The sequence below is a fragment of the Lithobates pipiens genome, unplaced genomic scaffold, assembly GCF_037356315.1.
Source record: "Lithobates pipiens isolate NorthernLeopardFrog02 unplaced genomic scaffold, aLitPip1_a1.2 Scaffold_8, whole genome shotgun sequence".
In the NCBI taxonomy this organism is placed as follows: Eukaryota; Metazoa; Chordata; class Amphibia; order Anura; family Ranidae; genus Lithobates; species Lithobates pipiens.
In genome coordinates, this window is record NW_027507903.1 from 506,238,960 (window position 1) to 506,259,142 (window position 20,183).

Consider the following 20,183-nt stretch of genomic DNA (forward strand, 5'->3'; position numbering starts at 1 on the left):
TTTTCAGGAGCAGTGATTTTAATAATGATTAAAGTGAAACAATAAAAGTGTAATATTCCTTTAAATTTCGTAGCTGGGGGCGGAAACCTGCGTTACATCAGAGGGGGCGGGGTCACCCACACGTCACTGGGGAACCCCTGGCTTCCCTCTCCAGCGTCAGAGGGGCGGGGTCAGGTGACGGGTGGCCTAATATAAGAAACGTCAGCGCTGGGATCTCTGCAGTGTCTCCGGAGTGGAGACAGAAGAAGGATGTATGGACAGCGCTGGACTGAGAGATCCCCCGTCGCTGGATATGATCATCCATCGCTGGACCCCGGAGACCCGTCGCTGGATAGCAAGAGTGGATTAGCACCGCTGGAATCTTTTTTTTATTTTTTTATTTTTTAATAAAGGAATTTTTCAAAAGTGTGTTTGTCTTATTTAACCATTTTGACACTTTCTTTGTGAAATGGTAGGGGTACTTTTGTACCCCCTTACCATTTCAAACAGGGGGGGGCCGGGATCTGGGGGTCCCCTTGTTAAAGGGGGCTTCCAGATTCTGATAAGCCCCCCGCCCGCAGACCCTCACAACCAACGGCCAGGGTTGTGAGGATGAGGCCCTTGTCCTCATCAACATGGGGACAAGGTGCTTTGAGGGGTCACAGACCCCCAAAGCATCCTCCCAATGTTGAGGGTATGTGGCCTGGTACGGTTCAGGAGGGAGGGGGGGCCGCTCTCTCGTCCCCCCCTCTTTTCCTGCGGCCTGCCAGGTTGCGTGCTCGGATAAAGGGTCTGATATGGATTTTTAGGGGGACCCCCACGTCAATTTTTTTTCTAATTTGATGCGGGGTTCCCCTTAATATCCATATCAGACCTGAAGGGTCTGGTTATGGATATTTAGGGGGACCCCCACGTCAATTTTTAAAAAAAAAAATTGACAAGGGGTTCCCCTTAATATCCATGTCAGACCTGAAGGGCCTGGTAATTGAATTTAGGGGAACCCCCACGCTTTTTTTTATTTTTTATTATCAATGAATGAATGAATTGTCGGCTAATGCAGAGAACACTCATTGAGTGTTCTCTGTATTACGGGACCCGACAATAGCCGCAAGTGATTTTAAAAGACTTTTTTTCCTGCACAAATGACACTTTGTGCAGGGACAGTTCTAAGCACCAGAAACATGCGCCCCTTCACAGGCATACTATAGATACCCCCCAGCTACGAAATTTAAAGGAATATTACACTTTTATTGTTTCACTTTAATCATTATTAAAATCACTGCTCCTGAAAAAACGGCAGTTTTTAAAACTTTTTTTTGTATTGATCCATGTCCCCTGGGGCAGGACCCGGGTCCTCAAACACTTTTTAGGACAGTAACCTGCATATTACCCTTTAAAATGAGCACTTTAGATTGTGAACGTTCGAGTCCCATAGACTTTAATAGGGTTCTAAAGTTCACACGAAGTTTAGGTCTGTTCGCAGGTTCTGGTGCGAACCGAACAGGGGGATGTTCGGCTCATCCCTAGAAGAGAGATACTGTATGAATTGCTTATCATTAGAAAACATGGGGAACGACTTGTAATGCGACTTTGATGTCCAAAGTTGAATGACAAGTCGCGCAAATGTGAATGCAGACTTAAAGCTTGTTCTAAGTCATTGACAAAATAATAACATGACAGTATATGGTGGGCAAAAGCCCAAGTTACAAAATACGCAATACATTCCAACATAATTGGTCCCATATTACATATGGTCATACTGACCCAAACACCATAACAAGATAAAGGTCAGTTTGACAGGATAGTGATTAATTATGGCAGGGGTAAATTACCGTATATACTCGAGTATAGGCCGACCCGAATATAAGCCGAGGCCCCCAATTTACCCCCAAAAAAACTGGCAAACTTATTGACTCGTGTATAAGCCGAGGGTGAGACATGCCTGTCCATCCCTGTGTGTGTGTCCGTCCATCCCTGTGTGTCCGTCCATCCCTGTGTGTCCGTCCATCCCTGTGTGTCCGTCCATCCATCCCTGTGTGTGTGTGTGTCCATCCATCCATCCATCCCTGTGTGTGTGTGTCTCCATCCATCCATCCATCCATCCCTGTGTGTGTGTGTCTCCATCCATCCATCCCTGTGTGTGTGTGTCTCCATCCATCCATCCATCCCTGTGTGTGTGTGTATCCATCCATCCCTGTGTGTGTGTGTGTCTCCGTGTGTGTGTGTGTGTGTGTGTGTGTGTGTGTGTGTGTGTGTGTGTGTGTGTCCAGCCTACCTGTGTCCCGAGCCTTTGTCCCGAGCCTCCGTCCCGTGCCTTGCCTCCTTGCCTCCGTCCCGTGCCGTGCCTTGCCGCCGTGCCTTGCCTCCGTCCCGTGTCGTGCCTTGCCTTGCCTCCGTCCCGTCCCGTGCCGTGCCTTGCCTTGCCTCCGTCCCGTGCCCTCTTCGTCGGCGCCTCGGCGGCCATTGTAAAATTCAAAAGCCTCCGCCTTCGCCTGTGATAGGCGGAACACTGAATTTCCCAGCAGCCTGTGTTCCGCCTATCACGGACATCGTATCATCCTCGTCCGTAGTACGAGGATGATACGATGTCCGTGATAGGCGGAACACAGGCTGCTGGGAAATTCAGTGTTCCGCCTATCACAGGCGAAGGCGGATTCGGAGGCGCGGCTTTTGAATTATAGAATGGCCGCTGTCTGTCTGCTCGACACGCTGATCGAGCGGGCAGACAGCGATGACTCAAAAAAGAGGCTGAAAATCTCGGCTTATACTCGAGTATATACGGTATATTCTAAATAGGGACTTTACATAAAAACATTTCACATCATTTCTGGGAGTAATATCCTTTATCGTCTTACTGACAGGACATCTCATGTCAACCAGAGAGCAAGATACACAAACAACATATGTGTTGCAAGATTTAAGAAATACCAAAAGAATTCAGAAACATTTTAGAAAGAAATACATTCTTATTTTGAAGGGGAACTCTGAGGAGTATACAGATATGTACTGCATATATCTTCATATCTTCACACTAGCAATAATGGCAGCCACTGTAATTTTCCCAACATGGGTTTCGTCTAAAGGAAATCTGTCAGGACAAGAAATAGACTTCTCATCAGTCTGAACATGGCTGACAAGGCAGCTGCTGTCGTTTTTTACCTCTGACCCTCAAAATGGTGCAAGCCTAAAACTGGAAATGCAGACATGTAGAGAAGAAAGAAGACACAATTTGACAGCTGCATGAACAGCAAATTCTTTTTATACCTACAGCAAAGAAACAAAAAATGTGTAGCAAGCCACTAGCAATCAAACTGTTTTAACAGATAGGCCTATTAGTAGTGCATTAGTACATAGGAAAGCCTGGTAATATTGACCAAAGAGAAAAAATTGTACTTTAAAACCTTTATAAGACTCAGTTCGCAAAGTTTTAAAGTATAACTAAAGACAAATCTTTCTTTTTAGCTTTGGATAGAGTGGAGATGGATTAGAACACCTGTCCGTTTTTATTGCTGTCTTCCCCCGTTTGGGAGATTCCCCGTCTCTCTATTTGTCCTGTTTCCCATTATCATTGAAAGTGAAAGTAAAAGAAAATCCCAAATTTTGGGTTGTCCCCAAAATATTAATAGAGGGAAAATCTTCCAATGGGGAAACTAGTTCCAGTGACCTAGAGGTCCCCAAAAAATTCCCTTAATGTGCAGAGATTTCCTCTCATCCTCTCACTTCCTGTTTAAATATGGAACAGGAAGTGAGGGGAAATCTCTGCAATGGGACACAGATGATGAAAAAAAAAATTTGAAAGGCCTATAAAAAAAGAAAAAGAAAAAAAAAAATGGGGGGGGGGGGGGTGGAGTAAGGGAGGGTTAAACCACAGTTTTTTTTGCCATCTGTTTCCTACTGGGGAAATTTCCCTTCACTTCCTGTCCCATAGCTACAGCAGGAAGGGAGAGAAAATTCCTAGTGGTCACCGGACCTAGTGTCTCCATTGGAAGATTTCCTGTTCTGTTGACCTTTCAAAATTTGAGATTTTCTTTCACTTTTGGTGATAACAGTGACCGGGAGGATGGTGACCTAATGGAGAAGCAGACAGGAACTAAAACCTGACAGTTGTTCTAAGGCAGAGTTTAGCCAACCTGCAAATCCCAGTGGCAATAATTTACTGATCCCTGTGGCTGGGATTGACAACTGTGTGTGGATAGCTGTGACCAAGTCTGTACAGTGCAATGACAGACTATCAGCGGCCGCAGCTATTCATGACTGTTCTCATAGCCAGCGGTTACCTGCGGCGATCGGGAGTGAATGCACTTTATATGTATTCAGCCATGATCACAGCAGGTACTTGCTGACTGTTCAAAATTTCACAAATTTACAGCCTGTCATTGCACTGTATGGGCTTGTTGATCCTGCCTGTAAGCCTGTTACAATTTCAACAGAAAAGGCTATCCTGCAGATGCAGCAGTTAGAGGGTGCTTACAATGTTCAGATTGTATTTATGTATGTAAAACCTTTATTCCAAATGAAAAAATGTGTTACTTTAACCACTTGCCGACCAGCTCGCATACATGCGGCAGATTGGCTCTCCTACACGAACTAACGTACCTGTATGCCAGTCTGTGCAAGGAAGATAGCGTGCTCGCATGTGCCCGCGGATCACGTGATCTTGATGTCCGCCGGTGACCCACAAATGTGGTGAGGAGAGGCAGAACGAGGAACTGCCTACGTAAACAAGGCTCTGTTCTGCCTAGTGACATGTCAGATCCCAGTGAGCCCATCCCCCCTACAGTTAGAACACACCCAGGGAACACACTAACCCCTTGATCGCCCTCTAGTGTTAACCCCTTTCATGCAGGTATCTTTTAATGATTGATTAGTGCATTTTTATAGCACTGATCGATGTAATAATGTCACTGGTGCCCACAAAGTGTAATTTGGGGTCAGATTTATCCTCCGCAATGTCTCAGTCCCGCTAAATATCGCAGATTGGCGCCATTACTAGTAAAAACAATAAGAAATAAATAAAAGTTCCATATGCCGCGTACACACGGTCGAATTGTATGACGTACTTAGTCCGTTGAAACACATTTCAACGGACAATCCGCTCGTGTGTGGGCTTCAGCGGACTTTTTCAGCGTGCAGTCCGGAGTACTAAGAATTTCGGTTTGCACAACAATCTTTCCGTCGTACTTTGGTTTCAGCGGACAATACGGTCGTCAGTATGCTAGTCCAACGGACTAAGAATGGCGCATGCCCAGAAAGGATTTACAGGGCGGAAGCGCTCTGTCTTGTAAAACTAGTGTTCGTATTGAAGCTAGCATATTCGTCATGCTGCTAATTTTGTGTTTTTTTAATATAGCACATTCTTTTCTTCTTCATAATGCAAGAAAAGTGAAGTTGCTTTGCTGCTTATATTCACACAGAGTTATCACAAATGTCTTTATTCATCCTCATCCTATGATTAATATTCCAATTCGAGAATAAATTAAAAAAACAAAAACGGACTAATTAAGCTGAAGTCTGAAAAGCACGAATCGTCTCTAACCAAACTTCCACTAACGCAAAGTCAGCAGAAGGAGCCCAAAGGGTGCTTTGCTGTGTCTTGGACTTCCTATTTCTAGTCCCGTCGTACGTGCTGTACGTCATCGCGCAAGCTTTCGGCGGACTGTTTGTGTATCCGTGTGTGGCCAAATCCGTTCGGTAGAAAGTACGCCGGATTGTCCGCCGGATTGTATGACGGACTAAGTACGTCATACAATTCGACCGTGTGTACGCGGCATAAGTCTATGCCGTAGTTTGTAGACGCGATAACTTTTGTGCAAACTAATCAATATATGCCTATTCCAATTTTTTTCAGCAAAAATATGTAGAAGAATATATATCGGCCTAAACTGATCAATAAATTTGTTTATTTCGATTTTTTTGCATATGAATTACAGCAAAAAGTCAATATTTTTTTGTTTATAGAGCAAAAAATAAAAACCGCAGAGGTGATCAAATACCAGAAAAAGAAAGCTATATTTGTAGGAAAAAAAGGACATCAATTTTGTTTGAGTACAGCATTGCACAACCGCGCAATTGTCAGTTAAAGCGACGCAGTGCCGTATCGCAAAAAATGGACTGGTCATTAAGGGGGCAAATCCTTCTGGGGATGAATTGGTTAACTGCTTATGAAGTATTAGCTGGAATTTGGCTTTGGTCTGTTAGTGTATCTAAATCTGCTAGTACATCTAATACTGCCCTCCCCCTCCTCCAGACTGACAATACTGTTTGCTGTGCCCCCTGTGCTCCTTCATGCAGAGTGGGGGCGGTCTAATACAGGAGATGTGTTACCGACCATATCACCAGGTGAAAACAGAAGGAATAAAGTAAATGAATGCAGCCAACACACCTAATGATCGCTAAGCTGCAATATAGTACATTTTTGGTTCTGGTTTTTAATATCACAGCCATAAGAATAAAATAAAACGACTTCTCCTTGTGTTAAAGTATAACAGAAGGCAAACGTTTACCATTTACCTTTTGCCTTTAACAAACATGGCGTCTTTCGTTCCACTATGGCAACCACGCACACAACGCAAGCCCAGCCTCCCGCGTTCGCCGCGTCCTACTTGGCCGAATCTCAAAGCGCTGTCCGCGATAGGCCACGCCTTCGGGTTTATCGGGTTGGCTAGTCGTTTCTAGGAGCCGCCCCGCTCTTTTCAAGGTTTTGAACCGTTTAGATGCTGGGCAGAGCGATGGATGGCGGCATGGGGAATGGCCGTGTGATCTGGAGCGATTCATGGAGCGGGTTCGTGGAAGTGTAGGCGGCAAATACACGTGTGAGTACACCTGGGGAGGGGGAGGAGGGGCGCGCGAGTGGATTGTTGGCGGATTCTATCACGATCGCTGGATACTTAGTAGCTCTTCTCTTTGTTCTAAACTTCGTGCTGCTGCAGCCTGAGATCCCTGAGAACTTCGATCTCCATGTCATCATCAGCCCGCTGATAGGATGGGGAGGGAGAAGGGGCATTCCGCTGTGGACTGCACACAGTATATACAATTACATAAAGACTTCAGTCTGGAAATTGGAAAATGCAATCACTTGTCTACGAAGATCACTATTGCTTTACACCGAGCTGCATGACAGAGGATTTTATTTTTTTTTCTATTTTTTTTATTTTCTATTTTTTTCTTGGGGGTTCTGATATTTGTACTGTTCCATTCTATGTTTTAGTATAATGCTGCAGAGACCCAAACTAGCATCTCCAGCCCAAACGTGTTTAGGGAAGATTTTTATTTTTTTTCCCATTTATTATTTAGGATTTATATAGGACTGCTTGTACAGTTGTAATGCAAGTCAAAGCAAGAGCATTATCAGGATCCTGCTCATTAGAGCTTACAATCTAAAAAAGGAGCAGGTCATACATAAGGTAATAAGTGTGTAGCAAAAAAAAGTAAAAAAAAACAGCAGCAGCATATATGAAATAAACTATTGCAGTGCCATGTGATGTTCTAGAAAAAAAAGTGTGTGTAATAAAAAAAAAAAAAAAAAAAAAAAAAAAATTTTATATATATATATATATATATATATATATATATATATATATATATATATATATATATATATATATATATATATATATATAATAAATAAATTTTTTTTTCTTAATTACTGCATTACCTCCTTGGATTAAAAACAAGTGTTCTGGTCAGAAGGGGGCAGTAAAATACAGTTGTTTACAGATCAGGACCTCGTGGGCGCAGGAAGAAAATCTAGTCATCTTGTGTCTGGGCTCCTGAGCACTATTGAGTATTTGAATTATTAAAAAAAAAAAAAAACATTTAACAATTCAAATACTCAATCGTGCTCAGGAGCCCAGACACAAGATGACTAGATTTTCTTCCTGCGCCCACAAGGTCCTCAGCTGTAAACAACTGTATTAGCAGCTGTACTCTACTGCCCCCTTCTGATCAAGTAACCATAGCACTTGTTTCTAATCCAAGGGTTAATGCAGGAATTAGAAAAAAAAAATATATATATTCTCTCTATCTCGACTAAAGGGTTTCACAATTCTTTCTATGCAAAGATTTCTCTCTGCTCTTCTGAAGCCACAGCCCTCAAAAGAGAGAGGAAAAACTGGGCAGTCTGCCAAGAATCCAGACATTCTTTATCAGTTGAACTTAAGTATAAACATTGTAACAATTTGTCAATGGAATAGACTTTGTGTGCAAGTGAAAAAAGTAACTAAACCTTTTTCTGACATTTTGTTGGTTTCAAGTTTAATTTTTTTTTATTTTTTTGCTACAAAATTAGTGAGAACCCCTAAACAATAATAATAATAATAACTTGAATGACTAATTTCATGATTTATATAGCGCCAACAGTTAATGCAGCACTTTACAATGTATAGGGGTGACAACACAATTGCAGTACAGTACAAAAGGTAGAAGGGGGGGCCCCTCTTGTAGAGCTTACATTCTAAAAAGAGGGGTTGGTGGTACAAAAGGTAATAGCTGCAGAGAATGATTTGATGGGGGATATATATATCTATATAGCTCTATCTTAGTAGACATCCTAGAGAATAAAATGGTGGTTGCTGCAATATTTTATGTCACACTGTATTAGTGCAGCGATCTTTCAAATGCAATATAAAAAAAAAAAAAAAAAAAAAATGACTTTAAAAAAAAAACTAACCAGTAACGTTGGCCTTTTTTGTATAAGATGAAAGGTTTTATGGTGAGGGAATCGTGATCTTTTTATTTTAAGCAAACCATTGTGCTGCTCTAATATAGATATAGATTTTCAGACTTTTTTTTTTTTTTTTTTTTTCCCTTTATTGGGGGGGGGGGGGGACCCAGTCCTGATTAAATCCCACCAAAAGAAAGCTTTGTGTGGAAAAGTACAACAAATTCATATAGGTACTGTGTTGCATGACCGAGTAATTGTCATTCAAGATATGAGTGCTGAAATTTGACCTAGTTGGGAAGGGGGGTATAAGAGCCCAGTAGGCAAGATGTTAGACAGCCTTTTTAATTTGACAATGTTTATTCAGATTATACAATGCTGGAAATCCATAATGTTTAGCTCTGCCTTTTTTTTTCTTCCTATAAAGATGAGCTTCATTTTAGACATCGCTGGGGGAGCGAACTATTTGTAAACTGTATTTTGGTACCTTGCTCCTCCCCAAGGGCACATGCTGAGGACTGCCTGGTCCCTCTAATGTCATATTAAGATAGAACTTTCCTTAAGATATCCACGCACCATGCAATTTTTGGTCTTTAGAGAGCTCATCTTGTTTTTCTTGCTATTTCTAGTTTGTCAGTCTTAGAAATGTATCATGGGGTATATTTAATATTGTTCTCTTGTTTGTTACAAATTATTTCTTTTTTTTTTTTTTCCTACCACGAGGGACTTTTTTTATTTATCTTTTTCTTGCTGCACCTGTTGGTGTCGCCATTTTTATGCAATATCATAGTTTTTTCCTTATTTTAGGTATGTGTGTTTTACTTAGCAGTGTGCTGTGTGTAAAATTGTGATTCCCCAACACAATGGTGTTCTCCCAGCACATTGGTGTTCTGTTGGGAGTAATTGAAGTTGGTCCCATAACTGTGCAGGCATCGTCGGAAGTTAGTCTGCTGAGGGAACCTAAGGAACCTCTGACTACATATAAAAGAACCCTATGGTTCCATAGCTGAGATAATCCAAGCTATTTCTTTGCAAGTCATCAATTTGCTTTGTTGTATTTAATGCATTTATATGCATTGAGCTGATAAAGAAGGCTCAGTCTACACCTAGCTTCAGGGTCTTTGTTAGCTAAATTGTCAATGGACCATGGGTAGACATATGACTTCTGTCTAACTGATTCTTAGTGGGTAAGTATTTTTACTGGTCCAGTAGTTGAATGCGGGCCAAAATAGCCAAGGAGCCCTGTCCAAAACTATCTCTACCATTGCAGATACAAATCAGTATTTTCTTTAGATTGAGAAGCCCTGCTGCTCTTAAAGTTCTCAGGAACAACAAGTGCGATGGAACAGTCTTGAAATGTTGTCAAAAAAAAGTCTGAGTGCTGGCTTTTTAACCATGAAGACCATAGGAGTTTTGAAATGAACGATATCACTCCAATGTATATACAATGCATCAGATCACAAATTTGGATGATGGCAGTGTGGTCAACTATATCCGAATCAGTGAGTTTAAGTCCAGAATCTCCATCATTAAGCCATATTGGGTTACAGAGCCAAGGGATCAGGGAAATTCCTATCTATTTGGAAAAATACATTTTGGCATGCTAATATGAGAATATCCTGTCCACATACGATCATGGAAGTAATCTATCAAAATGGCAATAAGGCTTGAAACAAGATGGGGTCTAAACATCCTTTCTCATCAATGGATAAAAAGAAAATGACTCATTAACAGAACTTCAAATGATTAATATGAATATAATCAGTCTCCCATCTTGTATCACATCTCCTCTTATCAACATGAAGGTTATTGCATTTAGTTAATTACTTGACTATAAAACAAAGAAAATATAAGTGAAAGGAATTCTGGTTCTGGACAACCAACTTGGTTAACTTTGCTAGACCACCATGACCCCCGGTACAGTGAGACACCAAATAAAACGTGTGAAACAGGATGTGAGTTCAAAAGATGTTTGAGTGTGAAAGTAGCTTGTAATCAGTATAAAACAAAGAAGGGGGAGTAGTTAGTTTAATGCATATGTATCTAGGGTTATACAAGTTTGTTACTTGGTGTATATCTATCACAAGTTAAATGGGACATCTGGTCATTAGTCACTTATTTTAGCTGATTGCCTAAGGCTAAACAGGATGTACATTCCGAGAACAGACTTGACCGCAGTGAGCACATTAGGGGTGGGGGGGGGGGGGGGGGGAATGCTGTGCAAGCATTCTTGCACATTCTTAACCAAACTTGCACAATATCATACAAGGTTGTGAAGACTAGTACCAAGCTCTGCTTCTTGTCCACACAGTTGCTGGTTATGCATACCCTTGTCTTATAATCTATAGGTCAAATTTTGCTGCCACAAATCACTTGGCATGCCTAACTTTAATGCCATAGGAAACCACTTTTTGGAAGAGAACATTAAACCTCAGTGTAGGTATATATGATGTGTACATCCATAGAGCTCGTGTGCCCTTTTGTTTACCACTTCCAAAGAACTCTTTGTTGACATGCTCTCACAAATACTGAACTTCTGTGCAACTGAAATCCTGGACTACTCCTGATTTCCCAAGAGTCGTTGGTGAAGATGTTGTGCTGGGGAGCAAATCCGAGGGTTGGAAGAAGGCGAAAACCAACAGACAACCAGGAACAGTATGAAGTTGAGATGCAGAAATGTAAATGGACAGTCGAGGCAGGCAGCAGACCGAAATCTGGTTGGACAAGCAAGATGTCAAGACAAACACAGAAGTGGAACTCGAAGTACAGGCTGTGGTCAGATGGAAGGAAATACAAAGGCAGCTATTGGGCCCACACAGATAAAATGAACCTGTTTTTGTAAGGTGCTGGATGAAAGTATGGAGTTTCATTTTAAAGGAGTGCAGACTGCAAAGTAGTAGTGTTGAAGTGTCAAATTGTCCATAGATAGCAAAGGTGATCAATTCCAGCAGCCTAAAATGTCTTGCTTGCATTGGTTATGCCTAGTCCAGTGCACCTTCTTACTAAAGGAAAAAAATAGAATTTCCCTTTTTCTAAGTGGTTGGTTGCTTTGTGACCTTCTGTAATGGGGTGCGCGTTTTTTTACTTTTTTTGAGGAAGTCTGTAATACAAAAGACAGAATCCTTCCTGTATTGTAATTTTTGCTTTAAATGTCTTTGGCCAGAAGGGAATGGGAATGTTTTAGTTCTGTTTTGGACTTTGGAATGTTTGTTATACTTTTTATTTATTTTTCTTGCAGCTGAAATCAACTCCACCCAACTAAAGCTCTAGCTGACCATTTAATGGGTTGTGTGTTAGTCTGTATGTATCGAGTGTTACTTGTGCATCGTCTGTCTTTTAGTATTCAGGGAAAGCTGTAGATATATTTTTAAAGTTGATTACATACTTTTTGTAGATGGCTTCATTTGGGCTTTAATGTTGTGTTTTTGTAAGGCCCGTGTTGTTTAGTGGTATTGTTTCTAATTTAGTAACCCTCCAAAGAGACCTGTGCAAATCTGAACCTTTAGAAAGGGCTTCAGAGAACTGTCTATGTGTGGTTAACAGATATTCTTGGTGATAAACCAGCACATTCTCAAACTATGACACGGCATAGCTCATGAGGGTGTGCGTATATACACAAACTTTAGCTGGAAGTCCTTACTTGAGCTGAGGGTCAAGGGGGAAAATTCCTGATAAAACAATATTGTCCATGCCAAATTCTCCTAAACCATGTCATTGTAACAAGGTACAAATACCAGTTGTGAAGAACCATGAAGTCCTCCATCGTATTCATACTTTGTCCAAAGACCATGAGAACCCAGGCTCACAGTAATGTACAACCTTCATCCTGCATTTATAATTCTATAATCTTTGCTGTAGGAATGGTATTACAAACGTCGGGATGTCTGTCCTTCACCTACCCTGGTCTTCTTTAATTACCAGATCTAGTGATCACCAAAATTTTGTGGGAAGTTCTGTATCACAGAATTCCATCTGAAGAATTTTGCTAACGCAATTTCCGCACTGGTTGTGAGCATTCCAAAAGTGGTTAAGGTTGTTTTGAAGTCAGCAGGAGGGCCTATTTTTGGGTCCTTAAATACTTAAAGGTGTTTTGTTTCTTGCAAATCATTGAAGGCTTACTTTGTTCCTTAATTCAAGCCTAATATATTTTATGGACTAAAATTGCCCATGGGTATTATAAGGTATGGGGTACCTTTTTTATTTATGCTTTACTTTTATTTTATGAGTAACAAAGCCTGGGCTATGTGTACGTAACAAACTACTGATAACATGATAATTAGTAGCGTGACAAAAAAGATATTACTCAAGTCTGACCAGAAGGTCTGTCTCAAGTTTCTATACAAGCATCAATTGTCTGTTTCAACTTGTGACACCAACCGCATGGTGAGGTAATGCTGGTTGAGAATGGTTTTGCTGAACTCTTGACATATTTGGGGTCAGTCAGCAGACACTGATGTGCAAGCGTAACGAGCTAGGACAAATTTACTAACTTTTGGTCTATATTTCTTAACAAGGACTATTGTTTGAGGAAGTATAATGCTGACGTATGTTTGTGTAATGACCTCTACGGGGCAGGGTCTTTTTCTTGTACTGCATAAAAGGCTATGTGTGAGTTAATAAATTTTGCAGTCATTATTCACGTACAATCGTGTATGTGTGGTGTCTGTCCACCGGTGATCGGGACCTCCGCTCCTCCATCCTAGCCTAGGCAACCAGGGGTGACTGATATTACTGAGAAGACGAGGACAGGTATGAAGTCTTACGATCCTCTGCATGTCTAATTAAGAGTTCTATTGCTAGCTACCTGGAGACCCTGCCGGCCCTCATCTGTGGCGTTGTAGATTCTCCATATCCTTTGTTCCTATTGCTAATAGATATATTGTACAACCCAAAAAAAACTTTCATAAAGCATTTCAGAACTCCTAATGTGTGTATTTTGTTCTGAATCAGCGACTGTCCACATCAGGCCGATTTGGCATGCGCTTTGACATCTCAAAGCGTGTGCCAAATTGGCGGCTATTCCCGGAAATGGCATCGTCCAAATCTGTGCGATGCTGACTTTCCCAAAAGTAGTTCCTGCACTACTTTTTGGCGACTTCGGGAGGCATGGACCCGCACATATAACTCAAATCGCCCCCGAAGTCGGACTGCATTGCCAGGTTGAAATCGTACGAGTTCAGCAACTTCGAACCCACATCAATGTAAACCTGGGCCAAGTCATACTTTGGCAGACCGCCATATATTTTGAAGCCTCTAGACGTTTTTGACACCTATCGTGAGACACTATACAATTAGTTGGAAGCCTTTTCATGTAGTAATCTGACTATTTTGTACATCTTTACAAGTCACTTAACAGTTTTCCCATTTCCTCCCCTGCCCTGTGGATGGTTATGGTAGTAGTTTTCCAAAAAGTTATGGCTCTCTTGACTTGCCTTGGAGGTTCCCCTTTCTCTGCTTGCATTTTACATACACCTAAACTTCCAACTCAAAAACTGCTTTTTACAGGCATTTGAGCTTTTATTTCAGCTTGAAGCTCGTGCATTTTTGTGCTCTTTATTGAGCGATTTTGAGCAGAAAGCTACTTTCACACTGGGCACTGGGGACCCCCCACAATAGCCGGAAAAGGGTTAAACACCCGCAGAGTGCTGCTGCCCATTGATTCCAATCGGCAGGGGCGCTTAAGGAGCGGTGTATACACCGCAGCAAAGATGCTGCTTGCCAGGGCTTTTTTTTTTTTTTTTTTTCCTACCGTCCTGTTGGCGCACTGCTCCAGTGTGAAATCACTCAGGCTTTCACACTGGCGTGAGGAGAGGCTCTTTACAGGCAATGCGCAGGCGCTATTTTTAGCACTATAGTGCTTGTAAAGTACCTCGGTGTAAAAGCAGCCCAAGTTGGATGGATATATATATATATATATATACCACTGTATAAATCTGGTTTGGGTGTGTGGGGGTTTGGTTGTTTTTGTGTAGGGGCATATGCCTGAAAAAGCAATAGTGTGCATGGACACAATGCCTAACTTGGAGAGTTTCCAGGCAGAAAAGAAGAGCTCAAAAGCCTGTAGGAGCTTCTTCTTTGAGCTGCAGTGTGCATGAGCCTTTATGTTACAGGAGGTGTGCAAACCTGGAAATGTAGCCTCTGCTACACTGCAGAGTGCATGAGCATCATGGGAAATGTAGTTCCAAAACATCTGGGGTGCCAAGGTTTGCCATCACTGTTCTAGACTATACCTATATTGTGACAGGCTGGTTCAGTCAAATGAGATCACCCCCACTTGATGGCTGGAATGCCTAGGAGTGCCAGTGTTACCAATAGGCTGTCATGGTCCATCCATTGTCAGCGCTTCCTCATCTCCCCTGCAATTGCTGCTGGCAGATCATGTGACTGGACCAGGGCAGCCAGCAATGCATTTTTCTTGCACAGGTTCATCCTTGTAGGTGTTAGTATGGAGGGAGCATTTTTAAAATTGGTTGGGTATAGCCTGGGATTCCATTTGAAAACTACACCTGAATTCTTCACTGTATTAAAAATGGAAATATCAAAGTGAAGGGACCATTTTTAGGTTCTGTAGTGCCGTTAGCGGAGTGGCAAGCTTCCTTATAAGTGATTGGTGAGTACAGTTTGTAGGAATGATTAGGCAATGCTCAAGAGGAGGAGCAAAGGTGATAATGGATGAAAAACAAATTATACACCCTTCTCCCTTGACAATGTTCAGAGAGCTTTTATGTAACCAGATACTATACAGCCTGTCCTCCATAGTTCCCAAATGTTCATGTATTTTGTTTCCCTCTCTGTGGAGGGAATTGTGGAATTCAGTCTTTATTAGATCTGGGGAAATGCTTCAGTTTATATATAAAAAAATAAAAATAAAAAAAAACCTTTTTTTTTTTTTTTTTTTTTTTTCTTCTTTCATGTTAATATGAATTTAGATGTAAATTTGTGTGTGGTGGTGCATTTTCTCTGAAGTTCCTTATTTTTCAGGAAACCTATGGAATAATTTGGAACTTCGCCTCGTCTGAAGGTTATATTTTATTTGATGCATAATTATGGGCAACACACCCATACAAGGCCATCAGTGTGCTGACTCTTATCAGAGCGTCTCTTCTATAGGATTCTTATAACACATCGCTCATATCAGTGGCACACACAAGATGGAGGTGGCAAATTACCCACTGACATTCTTACTGGACATTTTACCAATCAGACTCCCAAATACCAGGAAAGTCCCTGAGTTGTTTATCCCAAACTATGCATGTTCTGTTTATCGCTCAAGCCTGGCCATTTTAGCTTCAGTTCTACAAAATGGAGAAACAAAAAATAAAGTGTGTACATTTTTTATATATATATATATATATATATATATATGTATTCATGCCTCATATTTTTGTAAATATGTTGTTATCTTTTCATGTGATGACACTTTACATTGTAGCAAAGTAGTGAGTGTACAGATTGTATAACAGTGTAAAGTTGCTGTCCCCTCAAAACAAACTCAACACACAGCTATTCATGTCTAAACTGCTGGCAACAAAAGTGAGTACCCCCTTGAGTGAAAATGTCCAAATTGGGCCCAATTAGCCTTTTTTCCCTTCCTGGTGTCATGTGACTGGTTAGTGTTACAAGGACGCAGGTGTGTTTTTAAATTTGGTATCGCTCTCACTCTGGTCACTGGAAGTTCAACATGGCACCTCATGGCAAAGAACTCTCTGAGGATCTGGAAAAAATTATTCTTGCTCTACATAAAAATGGCATAGGCTACAAGAAGATTGCCAAGACCCTGAAACGTTGCAGCATGGTGGCCAAGACCATACAGCAAGTTCCACTCAGAACAGGCCTTGCCATGGTTGACCAAAGAAGTTGAGTGCGCGTGCTCTGCATCATATCCAGAGGTTGTCTTTTGAGAAATACACATAAGTGTTGCCAGCATTGCTGCAGAGATTGAAGGGGTGGTGGGTCAGCCTGTCAGCGCTCAGACCATACGCTGCACAGCATCAAATTGGTCTGCTTGGCTGTTGTCCCAGAAGGAAGCCTCTTCTAAAGATGATGCACAAGAAAGCCCGCAAACAGTTTGCTGAAGACAAGCAGACTAAGGACATGGATTACTGGAACCATGTCCTGTGGTCTGATGAGACCAAGATAAACTTATTTGGTTCAGATGGTGTCAAGCATGTGTGGTGGCAACCAGTTGAGGATTACAAAGACAAATGTGTCTTGCCTATAGTCAAGCATGGTGTTGGGAGTGTCATGGTCTGGGGCTGCATGAGTGGTGCCGGCACTGGGGAGCTACATTGGGGGAACCATGAATGCCAACATGTACTGTGAGATAATCAAGATGAGATAACAAGATAATGAAGCAGAGCATGATCCCTCTCCCTTCAAGGACTGGGCCGCAGGGCAGTATTCCAACATAACGACCCCAAACACGCCTCCAAGATGGCCACTGCCTTGCTAAAGAAGGTAAAGGTGATGGACTCGCCAAGCATGTCTCCAGACCTAAACGCTATTGAGCATCTGTGGGGCATCCTCAAACCGGAAGTGGAAGAGCACAAGGTCTCTAGCATCCACCAGCTCTGATGTCATGGAGGAGTGGAAGATGACTCCAGTGGCAACCTGTGAAGCTCTGGTGAACTCTGTCCAAGAAAGTTAAGGCAGTGCTGGAAAATAATGGTGGCCACACACAATATTGACATTTTGGGCCCAATTTGGATGTTTTCACTCGGGTGTACTCACTTTTGTTGCCAGTGGTTTACACATTAATAGCTGTGTGAGTTATTTTGAGGGGACAGCAAATTTACAGTTATAGAAGCTGTATACTCCTTGACTTTGTAGCAAAGTGTCATTTCTTCAGTGTTGTCACCCTAAAAAGATATCACATAGCAATATAATATATATATTAGATCTCTTCTTTTTACAGACAATGGAGAAAAAAAAAAAAAAAAAAAAAGTAAAATAACTGAAAATACTTTTCTGCCTTTTACAGATGATTGAGACAAATTTCTTAGTTAATAATATTATACAGGATTTAGTTTGTATAACTGAGTCGGCTTGAATCAAACTGTGTGATATATTTCCACACAAATGTTACAAAAAAATACTTACAAAATTTGTAGGTTCAAATAAGATATGATTTTAAATAGGGATGCACCGAATGGGTTTTTTGGTGCCGAAACCGATACCGAAAATGAAAAATGCACTAGGCCGGAAACCGATACCGAAAATGACTGTTTTAAAAAAAAAATATTTTTATACAGGAGGTGGCCAGAGACTGGCGACATGGTTCAGGAGGTGGCCAGAGACTGGCGACATGGTTCAGGAGGTGGCCAGAGACTGGCGACATGGTTCAGGAGGTGGCCAGAGACTGGCGACATGGTTCAGGAGGTGGCCAGAGACTGGCGACATGGTTCAGGAGGTGGCCAGAGACTGGCGACATGGTTCAGGAGGTGGCCAGAGACTGGCGACATGGTTCAGGAGGTGGCCAGAGACTGGCGACATGGTTCAGGAGGTGGCCAGAGACTGGCGACATGGTTCAGGAGGTGGCCAGAGACTGGCGACATGGTTCAGGAGGTGGCCAGAGACTGGCGACATGGTTCAGGAGGTGGCCAGAGACTGGCGACATGGTTCAGGAGGTGGCCAGAGACTGGCGACATGGTTCAGGAGGTGGCCAGAGACTGGCGACATGGTTCAGGAGGTGGCCAGAGACTGGCGACATGGTTCAGGAGGTGGCCAGAGACTGGCGACATGGTTCAGGAGGTGGCCAGAGACTGGCGACATGGTTCAGGAGGTGGCCAGAGACTGGCGACATGGTTCAGGAGGTGGCCAGAGACTGGCGACATGGTTCAGGAGGTGGCCAGAGACTGGCGACATGGTTCAGGAGGTGGCCAGAGACTGGCGACATGGTTCAGGAGGTGGCCAGAGACTGGCGACATGGTTCAGGAGGTGGCCAGAGACTGGCGACATGGTTCAGGAGGTGGCCAGAGACTGGCGACATGGTTCAGGAGGTGGCCAGAGACTGGCGACATGGTTCAGGAGGTGGCCAGAGACTGGCGACATGGTTCAGGAGGTGGCCAGAGACTGGCGACATGGTTCAGGAGGTGGCCAGAGACTGGCGACATGGTTCAGGAGGTGGCCAGAGACTGGCGACATGGTTCAGGAGGTGGCCAGAGACTGGCGACATGTTAAAAGAGAAGTGTGGTGTCCCCTCGTGCAGCCAGTGTTTGTGTCCCCTGTGTAGTCAGTGATGCAGAAAGAGAGGAGAGCCGCCTCTGCCGTCTAGATCAATAGAGCGCCGGGAACATCACAGCTTTAATTTCAATAGCTGTGTGTTCCCCCGTCACGCACCGCAGCATATAGCCCCTCCCCCTTGTCCGGGGAACTGTGATAGACAGACAGATCCCCCGTCCAATCTGGACGGGTGATCTGTCTATCAGTTCCCAGAACGAGGGGGAGGGGCTGTAGGCGACGGCGCATGACGGGGGAACACACAGCTATTTAAAATTAAAGCTGTGATGTTCCCGGCGCTCTATTGATCCAGACGGCGGAGGCAGCTTTCCTGCGCTATACACCTCCTGTGATGGGCGGCACCAGGGGCGGAGCTCCGCCCCGCCCCATTTTCGGCTCAATTATCGGCCGTTTTTTCCTTTTCGGCAAATTGCCGAAAGGGCCATTTTCGGCCGATATGTTTCGGCGGCCGAAATTTCGGTGCATCCCTAATTTTAAAGTTGTCTCAAAAAATCCTTTGTTCTGATGGCATTTGTAAAAATGTCTGTATGCTGGGTTTCTGTAGATATGTTAGACGTGTAGCAGAAGTGTAAAAGAGAGCTTCCTGCAAGCAGCTCTCGACTTTACAAAAACAAAACTGAACCATTTTGTTAAATTTCGTGCCGAACTAACCACTCCCATTATCCCCCCTCCCCATCCACTCCCCACAAGAGTGGGGGCTAGGAGTAAATTCCGTTCGCCCAGCAGGTCTAACACCAGACAGAGGAAATGGGGGATTTCTCAAACGGCATATCAGTAACATGAATTCCTTTTTTAAAGCGGGAGTCCACTCAAAAAAAAAAGCGGAGGTTCAATTTGTGTGAACCTTCACTTTAAGAAAATATAACCATAAATATTAATCATGTCTTGACAACTTCCTGAAATTGAGAACTCAGAGTTCAAATGTCACATCTGTAACTTATTAGTTCAAATGACCTTTCATATACACAAATACAGGAATTGCATAACTTCAATTATATACTTATGTGACTGAAACTAAAATTTAGATATTAAAAATATAACATTGTCCCTATACGGTGCTTTTTTTTTTTTTTTTTTTTTTTTTTTAATGTTGATTGCAGGAAGTTTTCTCCAATTGTTAGCTGAACTATGAGAATGTTATTACCTGCACAAAACGTTGCAATTCTGAGAGTCTTCCTAAAGATTTGTTTTTTCCTGTTGCATATACAGGTGCCTCTCATAAAATTAGAATATCAAAGTTAATTTATTTCAGTAATTCAATTCACAAAGTGAAACTCATACACTTTTTTATATAACGTACATAGTG

At 42.4% G+C, this 20,183-nt stretch overlaps 1 protein-coding gene across 2 annotated transcripts in view; it reads left to right on the forward strand.

The window, feature by feature from the left end:
- The window catches only part of RESF1 (retroelement silencing factor 1), a 121,939-nt gene that overhangs the window by 88,038 nt on the left and 13,718 nt on the right, over positions 1-20,183 (forward strand). Inside the window, exon 1 of one of the 2 annotated variants that reach the window (XM_077469302.1) lies at positions 6,650-6,791. The exons of the other annotated variant lie outside the window; for it this stretch is intronic. The gene's annotated coding sequence lies outside the window, so the exon portion shown is untranslated. Of the gene's footprint in view, positions 1-6,649; positions 6,792-20,183 lie in introns of those variants that run through there. 2 annotated transcript variants of the gene reach the window in all.